Consider the following 7,041-nt stretch of genomic DNA (forward strand, 5'->3'; position numbering starts at 1 on the left):
CAGACACACTTCCGGCCACATCTTACAGAATAAAAGCTTTTTGATGGAGCGGACTTACAAGAACTGCAATCAAACCATTTTTTTGTAGAAGACATGTATTGCAAATTATTAACTATACTGCCATCTCCACAGAATAGACCTTTAACTGTCATGACAGCCCGACTGGAACAGCAATACTATCTTTCTTAAGAAATAATAAACCATTAAAATAGAATAAAATCCAGTACACTGGAACCTTCTTTAGATTAAAAGATTAAACACCAGGTACCCATGAGGACTCGATGTAGCCATGCTCTCCTGTGAGACGTGCAAATGAAATAAGTCAGCTATAAGTCGTCTAATAAGTCTCAGGAAGTCATTTGGTGTGACGACTCAATTTAACAATTTCAGTCATTCCAAAGTTGTTGCTGCACATTTAGCAGCAACTGATTTTACACCCAAATTAATCATAAAATAGAGTTCTGATCTCTACTTTTAAAACGGGAAATAAAATGGTGCACAGACACAAAATAAAAGCACGCTGTTTTAATTATCAAAACGTGTGGTTCTTAACTGTGTTCTTTCAAGAAAATACATATACGTTAAATAAAAATATATCAGCGAACTTGGATAATCTCTCTATATATATCTATAATTCCACAATCTATACTGGATCTTGTCAAGACGCTGCTTCTTCTTATTCATTGCTTTATTTTGAAGTCTTCATTCACTTCCGGCTCTAGCCTCTATACGTTGACGCTGTTTAGCTCCTCCACAGATTCAACCAATCCTGGCTCGCTGTTGCGTGCTGGCCTCGCGGTGATATCCAATCAGATTGAAGCGCTGGGAGATTTCGACTTTAGAGGGAATTTAAATATCCATCAGGAAGATTTACACCTCTGAGGTTAAAACTACAAATTAAACAAATCTGTAGCTAACAGTTAGCCTACATCTGCGAAAAAAATCACTTTTTACATACAGAAATAAGCCCACAGCTCACAGTTTGTAATGACAGGTTTACTATTAACCTTTTCTTTTAACATGTTTTCATTTGAATTAGATTGCATTAGTTTAGGCTGCTCATCAACTGTCCTTTCTAATTTCATTTTCATGTAAAAATCCATGTATTTTTTTAATTCTCTGTACTTCATTTTCCTGATTTTTATGTCCTTTTGAAAACATATGTAATGAATTGTCTCATAACAACGACACCTACTTTTAATACAAGCAAAGCGTAGGCTACAGGGGCATTGCAGGCTGCTACATTCTGAATTCTGTTTATTTTAAATTTGTATTTGTTTATAAACCAGCCAACCCCTTCTATAAATGAATGAATCAAACATTTGAATATTAAAGAAAAACAGAACAAAACAGCATTCCACTATGAATATTTTATTTTTGGGACTTGATTATCATTCATTAATTAGTCTGTATGGTTTCTTTTGTATATTGAATATTTTTGAATATTTCCACAGAAACTTCATTATGCATTGTTGTGTTGTGTGATGGCAGCTAAATACATCTCGAAAAGACACAAATAAGATTTTAAAGATGACATTTTTAGACTTTTTAAAAAAAGTGATAAAACAAACATCTGATAAACCCTATGATAAAAACACATGGGGTTAAAAGCTCAGCATATATGGGTGCAAGCCCATAGCAAGTCTTGAAAGTGATGCTTTGGCAACATTGTTGTAAAACTTTCATGCCAATAAAGCCCCTTTGAATTGAATTGAATTGAATTGAATTGAATTGAATTGAATTGAATTGAAAATTGATCAATAGGATCTTAAAATTAATAGTCTACTGGAAACCAATGGAGAGAAGCCAAGACTGGAGCACTATGTTCCCATTTCCACACTGTCAGCAGTCTGACAGATGTGTTTTGTACTCACTCTATAATCTGTCAATGAAAAAGATGACGTGCACTGTTTGACTACAGAGGGACAAGGCTGAAGAATACTGGATGAAACTGGGTTGTTCCTCTCAACAGACACTAATTAATGCAGTTTTTTTTATGAATTTCTTCATTTTCTTATCTACATTAAGGGACAACAGCGCTGAAATCCCAATGTAATGACACATTTTTACAGCATCTCATGTTCTCTGCTAAATATAAAAAGCTCATTAAATATAAGTAAAGAGAAAAGACACAGATAGCAGCTTCAAGGTCCTTGAGATAAAAGCAGGTCAAATTTGGGAAGTCATGTTTATAAATCTGAACTGAGTCAACATGCAAGTGAGAGACACATATGTTGTGTGGAGGCCAATAAAGGGTCACAGTTTGTAGTTACACATCTCTTCCAGCAGGCGGAGCTCACTTACAAGCAACAAGGGTGAATTCATTAGTCTCCAAACAGTGACAGACTCTGAGCCACAGGGTGCAGGCTGGTTAGGAGGAGTCAGTGTCTGCATGTAATCAGAACCGACTCCCTAATGTTACAACACTGAGCTGCAGAAACATACAGAACTAATGAGACTAGACTCGTGTATGTAGTCAATCATCTGAGGCTATGGTTTTGTCTTTTCACTCGTGTATGTTGTGCGTGTGCTCATGTTTACACTAAGATCAAAAGCTGTGTTTTCCCTGCTGCAGACGATGACTCATGAAGGCTTTCAATTCAAGATTATCACAAGATGAAAGGGGGACAGCTAGGTGAGCAGGCCTCATTAAAGGAACAGTTCACCCAAACATTTAAATCCAGTCATTTTCTCCTCACCTTCATGCTGATGGAAAGTCAGGTGAAGTTTTCATAGTCCACAAAAGATTTCTGGAGCTTCACAGCAAAACAGCGTTGCAGCATTCTCTTAAACAAGTGAAGTAACTGGGGACTTGTTTTAAAATGTAAACCATGTCTTAATGAAGCTTGTTAAGCGTAATACAAGTCTCCAGAAGCCCTGAGCTGCCAGATTGACTTGAAAGATGTTATTTATGCCTTTGGTTGAAGCTGAAATCTTCACTGTAACTGCAAAGCTAAAAGTGTTAGCATGCACCACGTCTACAGTGGGTACAAAAGCTTGACTGCACATTGAGGGTGTAAATTACATATTTCAAATGAATTTGAGACCTCAGGGCTTCAGGAGACTTGGATTATGCTGGACGAGCTATATGGAGCCATTTTATGTTTTGTTTATGTTTTTTTGGGGGGTTATTTTTTATGTTTTAAAACAAGTCCCCATCCACTTCAGTTGTTTAGGAGAATGCTGCAACGCTGTTTTGCTGTGAAGCTCCAGAAATGTTTCGTAGAATACAAAACTTCACCCGACTTTCCATCGGCAAGATAATGACTTAATATTCATTTTGGGGTGAACTGTTCCTTTAACATATAATTGAACTCACAACAATATGTGACATGAAACCCAAATTGATGAAGAAACAAGAACAAAGTAAGAAGCACAATCTTTGTTCTTTATCTGAAGTATCGCTCAGGTTTCCTTCTCTACTCCATCATCCGTGGGTCTTATTCTGATGACTGGCCTGATTGAAACGACTCTTCACAGTTGTTGCTTTCTCTAATGAGAAGGAGATGTGAGATTAAAGCACTGCTGGTGTGAGGTTGATCAATAAATCCATAGTCTCACTCTCTGACTCACAGGCTGCTGAGACCTACAGTTTGTCTCATGTGACTGGAAGCCAAACTGCAGGTATGATTCACATTACTGTAAAGAAGTGACACAGGAGAGCACTGAGTAGCTATCACCATCTCCACAACACTTCTCATATCACACATTACATTATTATGAGCTGCCATTAATGTCTGGAGGACGAGAGGATAGTGGTGTGAAACCAATGGATATTGATATTGACAACAAAACCAGATATATTTGACGACACGTTGGGAAAATGTATAGCCTAAAACCACTTATTTTAAATGAAATGTCAGGACAATTTCCAGCTTGGTTTGTGGCAACAGAACCAAGTATTCCAAGCCAAAACATGAACTTTTCCTAACCCTTACCAAGTGCTTTTTGTGCCTAAACGTAAGAGCACAATCATAGTGTTGTCACAACATCAAGAAATGTGATGTTTCAACATATCCATGGTTTGAGAATTCTAAACTCCAACATTTATTCTGCAGAGTGGGTTGAATGTAAAGGTACTCTATTTACCAGTCAGTCAGACAGTCCACCACATTGGTGCAGATTGAAATATCAAAACAAATATAGGACGAGTTGTCATTAAATTTGGTACAGATGCCCTGAGGATGAATCTTGATGACTTTGGTGATCCTCTCTCTTCTCCTCTCGCACCACCAGCAGGTCAGTATTTGACTTTGGTTTATAACCATATCGAAACTGCTGTCATTCAGTCTGAGAAGCTTTTGGGTTTTATGCTAATTTGTTAAATGTTAAATGTTAGCACGCTAACGAGGAGTCAGATTTCTTGTTTGTGAACACATACTTGTCCAATAAAGCTGATACTGATTCTGATGCTAACATGAAAAAAAAAGACGTTGATCATGGAAAACATTATACCTGATAAACATTAATATGTTAACATAAGCATTGTGCCCTAGGGTGCTGACCTTAGCATTCAGCTCAAAGCACAACTGCCTTACAGAGCTGCTGGCTGCAGACTGTTGTAGACGAGTACATGGCTACTCCAGGGATTTTACTTCCACACAGTTTGAGTTCGAGGGGACACAAAGGAAAAAAAATATGGTTAAATCAAAGCAGCAGGGTCCAGGATATCCATACTTTTGGTTCAGGATCCAATTCAGTTCGGGCAGAAACCTACATTTACAATAGAGCAACATCTTTTTGCATCTTTTCTTGATGACATCCTCATCATAATCAGGATTTGGGGTTCAGTGTCTTCAAAGTCACTTCAACATGTAAACAGGAGGAGCTGGTGATCAAACAGCCAAGCCTCAGGGGCGTCTCAGTAGAGTGAGCACCCAGTAATAATAATAAAAACACCAAGCCTGCGATCAGTGGACACCCTGCTCAACCTCCTGAGACACAAACCCCCTAATTACTACTCAGGACAACAGTCGGTTTATTTTCTATTTTTTACACATAAAAGGCAAGACAGTTTTATTTATATAGCACATTTCAAACACAGATTCAAAGTGCTGTACACAAGCAAAGAAGAGCATGAGAATGACATTCAAAAGCAACAAAAAACAGAAAAAGCTCACAATGTTAGAGCATGCTGTGGTGATTCTAATAACGTCATATGAGCTGCATGTCTTGGAATTATAATGGCTCAGGGTTTGTTTATCGGGAGCACAAAACATGCTGCACTCAGAGCAGCCTTCAGTGAGGTGACGTCTTATTAAACTGTGAGGAAAATCAATATAGCTGTGTTTCAAAACAACAACCGTACCTACTGACAGTGCAGTCTAATTAGATAAAAATATTGTGATTCTACTTTGTCATATTTTCATCTATTCATACCCAGAGAACTGCATCTCATTTAATTCCACACTCTGCCTTGTTGCACTGAATTCCAAACCTGCAAAACTGCATTAAAAGAACAACAAGAAATAGAGCTGCAGTGTGTGGATGGATGTGGTGGGTGGGTGTCATTTTGTTTCAGAAAGGCTCTGTGTACCCTCACAGATGAGGGGCTCAGTGGGGACACCAAGGTTTGGCAGGTTACAGCTCAATATGCTGCTGACAGTAATGGACTTCATGCCTCCATGTGTCTGACAAGTCAGAGCGCCTTTGTATATACGACAAGCTTCCAAACATACCACCAAGTATGACAGACACACACACACACTCTCACACACACACTCTCACACTCTCACACACACACACACACACACACACACACACACACACACACACACACACACACACACACACACACACTCACTCTCAGACCCCAGGTGTGCTGCTTGTCAGATCAGAGATGGCAGCGTGTCCTTTGTGAGACAGCTGTCAGATTATTGTCTATTTGTGAGACACTGAGCTCTTTCCATCTGCCTCACCATAAACCCTCCTGTCCAACATACTCAGTATGTACGTCTCATGAACAGGAATGACCACATCAGCACCAAGCAAAGCGCCTATAGAGTTCCCATCTCTGAGCCTTTGTACTGTGATGGAGATCCACATCTGCATTGACTGAATCAATCTCACCTTCACCTGCCTGAGTGGTGATTCATATTTCCATGGTGCTGAGTCTGCCCGACAACTCTAACGACATTCAAACAGCAGACACACACACTGACTCCGAAGCTTGTTCTGCTAGTATTAGAAGGATGCAGAGGACGTTGCTACCTGTTTTTTTGTCCTCTCACCGCTGTTTTGTTTGTACCTTCTGGAGTCTGAACATTGTCCTGCACAGTGTCAGAGAAGCCAAATATGTCCTTAAAACCCATTTGTGTCTCAGGCTCCATTCAGACTTGGTATCAACATCTGTCCTGAGTGATCCGATCACAAGTGGACAGAAGAAGAAGAAGAAGAAGAAGAAGAAGAAGAAGAAGAAGAAGAAGAAGAAAAAGAAGAATTATCTGCTTATTAATCTGCCAATTTTAGCAGCAGATGTTTATGAACATTGTCTGTTTCAACTGATCCAACCATTCAGCTATAAGCCGCAATATCACCAGAGTCCCTGAACAAATCAGTGTGATGTGATGTGATGTGAGTTGTTGCATAAGGAGAAACTTACAAAACTTTGTGAAACAGCTAAACAAATTCTAAATCACAGGTGCCTTCCAGCAAATTTGACATTAAATGCAATACATTTAGTCGTTTATTTCTTTGCATGCTCTGATACTGTGTCTGAAGTGCGTCTTACCTGCCAACATTTGGCAGCTGTTTCAACACAGTTTAAACTGGTTTCAACAGTTACACTAAATTTATGAAAGAAGAAAAATATTATTGACAGTAATCATGTTTGATAATAACCAATATAGACTCCTTTTCGCCTGTGGAGAAAGTCCTCAAACTCCCTTAAAAAATCTCTATTTTGTGAGTTGCTGAGTTAAGAGAAACTTTATAAGAAGGTAATGGATTACATTTAATGTAATACATTACCTTCATCATTGTGTCTGTTTGTCCCAGTGATGAAAGTGTTTATTTGCATTCAGAGCAGGGCAAGTGAGAGCC

Source organism: Pagrus major, chromosome 11, assembly GCF_040436345.1.
Source record: "Pagrus major chromosome 11, Pma_NU_1.0".
NCBI classification, from domain to species: Eukaryota; Metazoa; Chordata; class Actinopteri; order Spariformes; family Sparidae; genus Pagrus; species Pagrus major.